This window comes from Podarcis liolepis (assembly GCF_965112155.1).
Source record: "Podarcis liolepis genome assembly, contig: HAP1_SCAFFOLD_47, whole genome shotgun sequence".
Taxonomy (NCBI): Eukaryota; Metazoa; Chordata; class Lepidosauria; order Squamata; family Lacertidae; genus Podarcis; species Podarcis liolepis.
The window spans coordinates 331546-342240 of record NW_028148728.1 but is presented as its reverse complement, the minus strand read 5'-3'; positions in this window follow the sequence as shown (position 1 = coordinate 342240).

Here is a 10695-nt window from a genome sequence, read left to right as displayed (position 1 = left end):
CACAGGACAAGAAATCAGCCCTCAAAAACTTAACCGGCGGAAAATATTTTTTTGAAAAAATCCCTAAGCCCCGGGGGTCACAATTTCAGCAAAAATCTGACTTTTGGCAATTCACTCAAAAATGATGTCAGAAGCTTGCAAATGCTCCCCTGAAAGTGTTGTCGATGGAAACAGAAGGCTTTTTATCACAGGACAGGAAATCAGCCCTCAACAACTTAACCGTCGGAAAATATTTTTTTGAAAAAATCCCTGAGCCCCGGGGTCACAATTTCAGCAAAAATCTGACTTTTGGCAATTCACTCAAAAATGGTGCCAACCGGTTGCAAATCCTCCCCTGTAAGTTTTGGCAGTCGAAACAGAAGGCTTTTTATCACAGGACAAGAAATCAGCCCTCAACAACTTAACCGGCGGAAAATATTTTTTTGAAAAAATCCCTAAGCCCCGGGGTCACAATTTCAGCAAAAATATGACTTATGGCAATTCACTCAAAAATGGTGCCAACCGGTTGCAAATGCTCCCCTGAAAGCTTTGGCGATGGAAACAGAAGGCTTTTTATCACAGGACAAGAAACCAGCCCTCAAAAACTTAACCGGCGGAAAATATTTTTTTGAAAAAATCCCTAAGCCCCGGGGTCACAATTTCAGGAAAAATCTGACTTTTGGCAATTCACTCAAAAATGGTGCCAACCGGTTGCAAATCCTCCCCTGAAAGGTTTGGCAGTCGAAACAGAAGGCTTTTTATCACAGGACAAGAAATCAGCCCTCAACAACTTAACCGGCGGAAAATATTTTTTTGAAAAAATCCGTAAGCCCCGGGGTCACAATTTCAGGAAAAATCTGACTTTTGGCAATTCACTCAAAAATGGTGCCAACCGGTTGCAAATCCTCCCCTGAAAGGTTTGGCAGTCGAAACAGAAGGCTTTTTATCACAGGACAAGAAATCAGCCCTCAACAACTTAACCGGCGGAAAATATTTTTTTGAAAAAATCCCTAAGCCCCGGGGTCACAATTTCAGCAAAAATCTGACTTTTGGCAATTCACTCAAAAATGGTGCCAGAAGCTTGCAAATGCTCCCCTGAAAGGTTTGGCAGTCGAAACATAAAGCTTTTTATCACAGGACAAGAAATCAGCCCTCAAAAACTTAACCGGCGGAATATATTTTTTTGAAAAAATCCCTAAGCCCCGGGGTCACAATTTCAGCAAAAATATGACTTTTGGCAATTCACTCAAAAATGATGTCAGAAGCTTGCAAATGCTCCCCTGAAAGGTTTGGCAGTCGAAACATAAAGCTTTTATCACAGGACAAGAAATCAGCCCTCAAAAACTTAACCGGCGGAATATATTTTTTTGAAATATCCCTAAGCCCCGGGGTCACAATTTCAGCAAAAATCTGACTTTTGGCAATTCACTCAAAAATGGTGCCAACCGGTTGCAAATACTCCCCTGAAAGGTTTGGCAGTCGAAACAGAAGGCTTTTTATCACAGGACAAGTAATCAGGCCTCAAAAACTTAACCGGCGGAAAATATTTTTTTGAAAAAATCCCTAAGCCCCGGGGTCACAATTTCAGCAAAAATCTGACTTTTGGCAATTCACTCAAAAATGATGTCAGAAGCTTGCAAATGCTCCCCTGAAAGTGTTGTCGATGGAAACAGAAGGCTTTTTATCACAGGACAAGAAATCAGCCCTCAACAACTTAGCCGTCGGAAAATATTTTTTTGAAAAAATCCCTGAGCAAAAATCTGACTTTTGGCAATTCACTCAAAAATGATGCCAACCGGTTGCAAATGCTCCCCTGAAAGCTTTGGCGATGCAAACAGAAGGCTTTTTATCACAGGACAAGAAATCAGCCCTCAAAAACTTAACCGGCGGAAAATATTTTTTGAAAAAATCCCTAAGCCCCGGGGTCACAATTTCAGCAAAAATCTGACTTTTGGCAATTCACTCAAAAATGATGCCAGAAGCTTGCAAATGCTCCCCTGAAAGGTTTGGCAGTCGAAACAGAAGGCTTTTTATCACAGGACAAGAAATCAGCCCTCAAAAACTTAACCAGCGGAAAATATTTTTTTGAAAAAATCCCTAAGCCCCGGGGTCACAATTTCAGGAAAAATCTGACTTTTGGCAATTCACTCAAAAATGGTGCCAACCGGTTGCAAATCCTCCCCTGAAAGGTTTGGCAGTCGAAACAGAAGGCTTTTTATCACAGGACAAGAAATCAGCCCTCAACAACTTAACCGGCGGAAAATATTTTTTTGAAATATCCCTAAGCCCCGGGGTCACAATTTCAGCAAAAATCTGACTTTTGGCAATTCACTCAAAAATGATGCCAACCGGTTGCAAATGCTCCCCTGAAAGCGTCGTCGATGGAAACAGAAGGCTTTTTATCACAGGACAAGAAATCAGCCTTCAACAACTTAACCGGCAGAAAATATTTTTTTGAAAAAATCCCTGAGCAAAAATCTGACTTTTGGCAATTCACTCAAAAATGGTGCCAACCGGTTGCAAATCCTCCCCTGAAAGGTTTGGCAGTCGAAAAAGAAGGCTTTTTATCACAGGACAAGAAATCAGCCCTCAACAACTTAACCGGCGGAAAATATTTTTTTGAAAAAATCCCTAAGCCCCGGGGTCAGAATTTCAGCAAAAATATGACTTTTGGCAATTCACTCAAAAATGATGTCAGAAGCTTGCAAATGCTGCCCTGAAAGGTTTGGCAGTCGAAACAGAAGGCTTTTTATCACAGGACAAGAAATCAGCCCTCAACAACTTAACCGGCGGAAAATATTTTTTGAAAAAATCCCTAAGCCCCGGGGTCACAATTTCAGCAAAAATCTGACTTTTGGCAATTCACTCAAAAATGATGCCAGAAGCTTGCAAATGCTCCCCTGAAAGGTTTGGCAGTCGAAACAGAAGGCTTTTTATCACAGGACAAGAAATCAGCCCTCAACAACTTAACCGGCGGAAAATATTTTTTTGAAAAAATCCCTAAGCCCCGGGGTCAGAATTTCAGCAAAAATATGACTTTTGGCAATTCACTCAAAAATGATGTCAGAAGCTTGCAAATGCTGCCCTGAAAGGTTTGGTAGTCGAAACAGAAGGCTTTTTATCACAGGACAAGAAATCAGCCCTCAACAACTTAACCGGCGGAATGTATTTTTTTGAAAAAATCCCTAAGCTCCGGGGTCACAATTTCAGCAAAAATATGACTTTTGGCAATTCACTCAAAAATGATGTCAGAAGCTTGCAAATGCTCCCCTGAAAGTGTTGTCGATGGAAACAGAAGGCTTTTTATCACAGGACAAGAAATCAGCCCTCAAAAACTTAACCGGCGGAAAATATTTTTTTGAAAAAATCCCTAAGCCCCGGGGTCACAATTTCAGCAAAAATCTGACTTTTGGCAATTCACTCAAAAATGGTGCCAAACGGTTGCAAATGCTCCCCTGAAAGGTTTGGCAGTCGAAACAGAAGGCATTTTATCACAGGACAAGAAATCAGTCCTCAAAAACTTAACCGGTGGAAAATATTTTTTTGAAAAAATCCCTGAGCCCCGGGGTCACAATTTCAGCAAAAATATGACTTTTGGCAATTCACTCAAAAATGATGTCAGAAGCTTGCAAATGCTCCCCTGAAAGCGTTGTCGATGGAAACAGAAGGCTTTTTATCACAGGACAAGAAATCAGCCCTCAACAACTTAACTGGCGGAAAATATTTTTTTGAAAAAATCCCTAAGCCCCGGGGTCACAATTTCAGCAAAAATCTGACTTTTGGCAATGCACTCAAAAATGATGCCAGAAGCTTGCAAATGCTCCCCTGAAAGGTTTGGCAGTCGAAACAGAAGGCTTTTTATCACAGAACAAGAAATCAACCCTCAAAAACTGAACCGGCGGAAAATATTTTTTTGAAAAAATCCCTAAGCCCCGGGGTCAGAATTTCAGCTAAAATATGACTTTTGGCAATTCACTCAAAAATGATGTCAGAAGCTTGCAAATGCTCCCCTGAAAGCGTTGTCGATGGAAACAGAAGGCTTTTTATCACAGGACAAGAAATCAGCCCTCAACAACTTAACTGGCGGAAAATATTTTTTTGAAAAAATCCCTAAGCCCCGGGGTCAGAATTTCAGCAAAAATCTGACTTTTGGCAATTCACTCAAAAATGATGCCAGAAGCTTGCAAATGCTCCCCTGAAAGGTTTGGCAGTCGAAACAGAAGGCTTTTTATCACAGAACAAGAAATCAACCCTGAAAAACTGAACCGGCGGAAAATATTTTTTTGAAAAAATCCCTGAGCAAAAAACTGACTTTTGGCAATTCATTCAAAAATGGTGCCAACCGGTTGCAAATGCTCCCCTGAAAGCTTTGGCGATGCAAACAGAAGGCTTTTTATCACAGGACAAGAAATCAGCCCTCAAAAACTTAACCGGCAGAAAATATTTTTTTGAAAAAATCCCTAAGCCCCGGGGTCACAATTTCAGCAAAAATCTGACTTTTGGCAATTCACTCAAAAATGATGCCAGAAGCTTGCAAATGCTCCCCTGAAAGGTTTGGCAGTCGAAACAGAAGGCTTTTTATCACAGGACAAGAAATCAGCCCTCAAAAACTTAAACGGCGGAAAATATTTTTTTGGAAAAAATCGCTAAGCCCCGGGGTCACAATTTCAGCAAAAATCTGACTTTTGGCAATTCACTCAAAAATGGTGCCATCCGGTTGCAAATGCTCCCCTGAAAGGTTTGGCAGTCGAAACAGAAGGCATTTTATCACAGGACAAGAAATCAGCCCTCAAAAACTTAACCGGCGGAAAATATTTTTTTGAAAAAATCCCTAAGCCCCGGGGTCAGAATTTCAGCAAAAATATGACTTTTGGCAATTCACTCAAAAATGATGTCAGAATCTTGCAAATGCTGCCCTGAAAGGTTTGGCAGTCGAAACAGAAGGCTTTTTATCACAGGAAAAGAAATCAGCCCTCAACAACTTAACCGGCGGAAAATATTTTTTTGAAAAAATCCCTAAGCCCCGGGGTCAGAATTTCAGCAAAAATATGACTTTTGGCAATTCACTCAAAAATGATGTCAGAAGCTTGCAAATGCTCCCCTGAAAGTGTTGTCGATGGAAACAGAAAGCTTTGTATCACAGGACAAGAAACCAGCCCTCAAAAACTTAACTGGCGGAAAATATTTCTTTGAAAAAATCCCTAAGCCCCGGTGTCACAATTTCAGCAAAAATCTGACTTTTGGCAATTCACTCAAAAATGGTGCCAACCGGTTGCAAATGCTCTCCTGAAAGGTTTGGCAGTCGAAACAGAAGGCTTTTTATCACAGGACAAGAAATCAGCCCTCAAAAACTTAACCGGCGGAAAATATTTTTTTGAAAAAATCCCTAAGCCCCGGGGTCACAATTTCAGCAAAAATTTGACTTTTGGCAATTCACTCAAAAATGATGTCAGAAGCTTGCAAATGCTCCCCTGAAAGTGTTGTCGATGGAAACAGAAGGCTTTTTATCACAGGACAAGAAATCAGCCCTCAACAACTTAACCGTCGGAAAATATTTTTTTGGAAAAATCCCTGAGCCCCGGGGTCACAATTTCAGCAAAAATCTGACTTTTGGCAATTCACTCAAAAATGATGCCAACCGGTTGCAAATGTTCCCCTGAAAGGTTTGGCAGTCGAAACAGAAGGCTTTTTATCACAGGACAAGAAATCAGCCCTCAAAAACTTAACCGGCGGAAAATATTTTTTGAAAAAATCCCTAAGCCCCGGGGTCACAATTTCAGCAAAAATCTGACTTTTGGCAATTCATTCAAAAATGATGCCAGAAGCTTGCAAATGCTCCCCTGAAAGGTTTGGCAGTCGAAACAGAAGGCTTTTTATCACAGGACAAGTAATCAGCCCTCAAAAACTTAACCAGCGGAAAATATTTTTTTGAAAAAATCCCTAAGCCCCGGGGTCACAATTTCAGCAAAAATCTGACTTTTGGCAATTCACTCAAAAATGGTGCCAACCGGTTGCAAATGCTCCCCTGAAAGGTTTGGCAGTCGAAACAGAAGGCATTTTATCACAGGACAAGAAATCAGCCCTCAAAAACTTAACCAGCGGAAAATATTTTTTTGAAAAAATCCCTAAGCCCCGGGGTCACAATTTCAGCAAAAATATGACTTTTGGCAATTCACTCAAAAATGGTGCCAACCGGTTGCAAATGCTCCCCTGAAAGGTTTGGCAGTCGAAACAGAAGGCTTTTTTTCAAAGAACAAGAAATCAACCCTCAAAAACTGAACCGGCGGAAAATATTTTTTTGAAAAAATCCCTAAGCCCCGGGGTCACAATTTCAGCAAAAATCTGACTTTTGGCAATTCACTCAAAAATGGTGCCAACCGGTTGCAAATGCTCCCCTGAAAGGTTTCGCAGTCGAAACAGAAGGCTTTTTATCACAGGACAAGAAATCAGCCCTCAAAAACTTAACCGGCGGAAAATATTTTTTTGAAAAAATCCCTAAGCCCCGGGGTCAGAATTTCAGCTAAAATATGACTTTTGGCAATTCACTCAAAAATGATGTCAGAAGCTTGCAAATGCTGCCCTGAAAGCGTTGTCGATGGAAACAGAAGGCTTTTTATCACAGGACAAGAAATCAGCCTTCAACAACTTAACCGGCAGAAAATATTGTTTTGAAAAAATCCCTGAGCAAAAAACTGACTTTTGGCAATTCATTCAAAAATGGTGCCAACCGGTTGCAAATGCTCCCCTGAAAGCTTTGGCGATGGAAACAGAAGGCTTTTTATCACAGGACAAGAAATCAGCCCTCAAAAACTTAATCGGCGGAAAATATTTTTTTGAAAAAATCCCTAAGCCCCGGGGTCAGAATTTCAGCAAAAATATGACTTTTGGCAATTCACTCAAAAATGATGTCAGAAGCTTGCAAATGCTGCCCTGAAAGGTTTGGCAGTCGAAACAGAAGGCTTTTTATCACAGGACAAGAAATCAGCCCTCAACAACTTAACCGGCGGAAAATATTTTTTTGAAAAAATCCCTAAGCTTCTTTCAGCAAAAATATGACTTTTGGCAATTCACTCAAAAATGGTGCCAACCGGTTGCAAATGCTCCCCTGAACAGTTTGGCAGTCGAAACAGAAGGCTTTTTATCACAGGACAAGAAATCAGCCCTCAACAACTTAACTGGCGGAAAATATTTTTTTAAAAAAATCCCTAAGCCCCGGGGTCACAATTTCAGCAAAAATCTGACTTTTGGCAATTCACTCAAAAATGATGCCAGAAGCTTGCAAATGCTCCCCTGAAAGGTTTGGCAGTCGAAACAGAAGGCTATTTATCACAGAACAAGAAATCAACCCTCAAAAACTGAACCGGCGGAAAATATTTTTTTGAAAAAATTCCTAAGCCCCGGGGTCACAATTTCAGCAAAAATCTGACTTTTGGCAATTCACTCAAGAATGGTGCCAACCGGTTGCGAATGCTCCCCTGAAAGGTTTGGCAGTCGAAACAGAAGGCTTTTTATCACAGGACAAGAAATCAGCCCTCAAAAACTTAACCGGCGGAAAATATTTTTTTGAAAAAATCCCTAAGCCCCGGGGTCACAATTTCAGCAAAAATCTGACTTTTGGCAATTCACTCAAAAATGGTGCCAACCGGTTGCGAATGCTCCCCTGAAAGGTTTGGCAGTCGAAACAGAAGGCTTTTTATCACAGGACAAGAAATCAACCCTCAAAAACTGAACCGGCGGAAAATATTTTTTTGAAAAAATCCCTAAGCCCCGGGGTCACAATTTCAGCAAAAATCTGACTTTTGGCAATTCACTCAAAAATGGTGCCAACCGGTTGCGAATGCTCCCCTGAAAGGTTTGGCAGTCGAAACAGAAGGCTTTTTATCACAGGACAAGAAATCAGCCCTCAAAAACTTAACCGGCGGAAAATATTTTTTTGAAAAAATCCCTAAGCCCCGGGGTCACAATTTCAGCAAAAATCTGACTTTTGGCAATTCACTCAAAAATGATGTCAGAAGCTTGCAAATGCTCCCCTGAAAGTGTTGTCGATGGAAACAGAAGGCTTTTTATCACAGGACAAGAAATCAGCCCTCAACAACTTAACCGTCGGAAAATATTTTTTTGAAAAAATCCCTAAGCTCCGGGGTCACAATTTCAGCAAAAATCTGACTTTTGGCAATTCACTCAAAAATGGTGCCAACCGGTTGCAAATGCTCCCTGAAAGGTTTGGCAGTCGAAACAGAAGGCTTTTTATCACAGGACAAGAAATCAGCCCTCAAAAACTGAACCAGCGGAAAATATTTTTTTGAAAAAATCCCTAAGCCCCGGGGTCACAATTTCAGCAAAAATCTGACTTTTGGAAATTCACTCAAAAATGATGTCAGAAGCTTGCAAATGCTCCCCTGAAAGCGTTGTCGATGGAAACAGAAGGCTTTTTATCACAGGACAAGAAATCAGCCTTCAACAACTTAACCGGCAGAAAATATTTTTTTGAAAAAATCCCTGAGCAAAAATCTGACTTTTGGCAATTCACTCAAAAATGGTGCCAACCGGTTGCAAATGCTCCCCTGAAAGCTTTGGCGATGGAAACAGAAGGCTTTTTATCACAGGACAAGAAATCAGCCCTTAAAAACTTAACCGGCGGAAAATATTTTTTTGAAAAAATCCCTAAGCCCCGGGGTCAGAATTTCAGCAAAAATATGACTTTTGGCAATTCACTCAAAAATGATGTCAGAAGCTTGCAAATGCTCCCCTGAAAGGTTTGGCAGTCGAAACAGAAGGCTTTTTATCACAGGACAAGTAATCAGCCCTCAAAAACTTAACCAGCGGAAAATATTTTTTTGAAAAAATCCCTAAGCCCCGGGGTCACAATTTCAGCAAAAATCTGACTTTTGGCAATTCACTCAAAAATGGTGCCAACCGGTTGCAAATGCTCCCCTGAAAGGTTTGGCAGTCGAAACAGAAGGCATTTTATCACAGGACAAGAAATCAGCCCTCAAAAACTTAACCAGCGGAAAATATTTTTTTGAAAAAATCCCTAAGCCCCGGGGTCACAATTTCAGCAAAAATATGACTTTTGGCAATTCACTCAAAAATGGTGCCAACCGGTTGCAAATGCTCCCCTGAAAGGTTTGGCAGTCGAAACAGAAGGCTTTTTTTCAAAGAACAAGAAATCAACCCTCAAAAACTGAACCGGCGGAAAATATTTTTTTGAAAAAATCCCTAAGCCCCGGGGTCACAATTTCAGCAAAAATCTGACTTTTGGCAATTCACTCAAAAATGGTGCCAACCGGTTGCAAATGCTCCCCTGAAAGGTTTCGCAGTCGAAACAGAAGGCTTTTTATCACAGGACAAGAAATCAGCCCTCAAAAACTTAACCGGCGGAAAATATTTTTTTGAAAAAATCCCTAAGCCCCGGGGTCAGAATTTCAGCTAAAATATGACTTTTGGCAATTCACTCAAAAATGATGTCAGAAGCTTGCAAATGCTGCCCTGAAAGCGTTGTCGATGGAAACAGAAGGCTTTTTATCACAGGACAAGAAATCAGCCTTCAACAACTTAACCGGCAGAAAATATTGTTTTGAAAAAATCCCTGAGCAAAAAACTGACTTTTGGCAATTCATTCAAAAATGGTGCCAACCGGTTGCAAATGCTCCCCTGAAAGCTTTGGCGATGGAAACAGAAGGCTTTTTATCACAGGACAAGAAATCAGCCCTCAAAAACTTAATCGGCGGAAAATATTTTTTTGAAAAAATCCCTAAGCCCCGGGGTCAGAATTTCAGCAAAAATATGACTTTTGGCAATTCACTCAAAAATGATGTCAGAAGCTTGCAAATGCTGCCCTGAAAGGTTTGGCAGTCGAAACAGAAGGCTTTTTATCACAGGACAAGAAATCAGCCCTCAACAACTTAACCGGCGGAAAATATTTTTTTGAAAAAATCCCTAAGCTTCTTTCAGCAAAAATATGACTTTTGGCAATTCACTCAAAAATGGTGCCAACCGGTTGCAAATGCTCCCCTGAACAGTTTGGCAGTCGAAACAGAAGGCTTTTTATCACAGGACAAGAAATCAGCCCTCAACAACTTAACTGGCGGAAAATATTTTTTAAAAAAAATCCCTAAGCCCCGGGGTCACAATTTCAGCAAAAATCTGACTTTTGGCAATGGACTCAAAAATGATGCCAGAAGCTTGCAAATGCTCCCCTGAAAGGTTTGGCAGTCGAAACAGAAGGCTATTTATCACAGAACAAGAAATCAACCCTCAAAAACTGAACCGGCGGAAAATATTTTTTTGAAAAAATCCCTAAGCCCCGGGGTCACAATTTCAGCAAAAATCTGACTTTTGGCAATTCACTCAAGAATGGTGCCAACCGGTTGCGAATGCTCCCCTGAAAGGTTTGGCAGTCGAAACAGAAGGCTTTTTATCACAGGACAAGAAATCAGCCCTCAAAAACTTAACCGGCGGAAAATATTTTTTTGAAAAAATCCCTAAGCCCCGGGGTCACAATTTCAGCAAAAATCTGACTTTTGGCAATTCACTCAAAAATGGTGCCAACCGGTTGCGAATGCTCCCCTGAAAGGTTTGGCAGTCGAAACAGAAGGCTTTTTATCACAGGACAAGAAATCAACCCTCAAAAACTGAACCGGCGGAAAATATTTTTTTGAAAAAATCCCTAAGCCCCGGGGTCACAATTTCAGCAAAAATCTGACTTTTGGCAAT